Genomic DNA, 663 nt, shown 5'->3' with positions numbered 1-663 from the left:
TATATATATATATATATATATATATATATATATATATATATATATATATATATATATATATATATATATATATATATGTCACGACCGGGTCGGGCTCCTCAGCTCCTCAGCCCCGAAATAGCATTTCAGCACGCTGGGCTGGTATTTTGCTTTACCAGAAGAGCAAAAACACGGCGCCCAATCCGGCGGCCCCACCCGCAGCAGTCCAGATTTTGCAGCGCGCGAGCGGGCACACCAAATACGCTGTGCACGATGCAGTTTCCCCCAGCGCATTGAACCTTATATATTGCGTGCGGCATTATAGCGCGACTACTGGAGCGCTACTTTCGGTCGCGCGCGCTATATTGCCCTTTTTTCCAGCGCACGGCTTATCTAGCTCACCGGGTGGAGATGCTCTTAGCGCCTCAAGAGTGTGTCGGCAAACAGTGCTCAGGGCGTGCATCCGCAGGCCGTGAGCCAAATAACATTCTGGCTCGCTCCTCAGCTCAGCTCGCTCATCGGTTACTTTTCACGACCGGGTCGGGCTCCTCAGCTCGCTGTTTTAGTTAGATTTCACCCCAAAACCAAAAAAATGTAGGATGATGTGGATAGTGCTAACGAGTGGCAGTGCATGTGGAGTTGGTACAGATTGTGTGTGAGTATTCCATTGGACAGGTAGAAGAA

Source organism: Triticum dicoccoides, chromosome 7B, assembly GCF_002162155.2.
Source record: "Triticum dicoccoides isolate Atlit2015 ecotype Zavitan chromosome 7B, WEW_v2.0, whole genome shotgun sequence".
Lineage (NCBI taxonomy): Eukaryota > Viridiplantae > Streptophyta > Magnoliopsida > Poales > Poaceae > Triticum > Triticum dicoccoides.
This window is presented reverse-complemented; position numbering follows the sequence as displayed.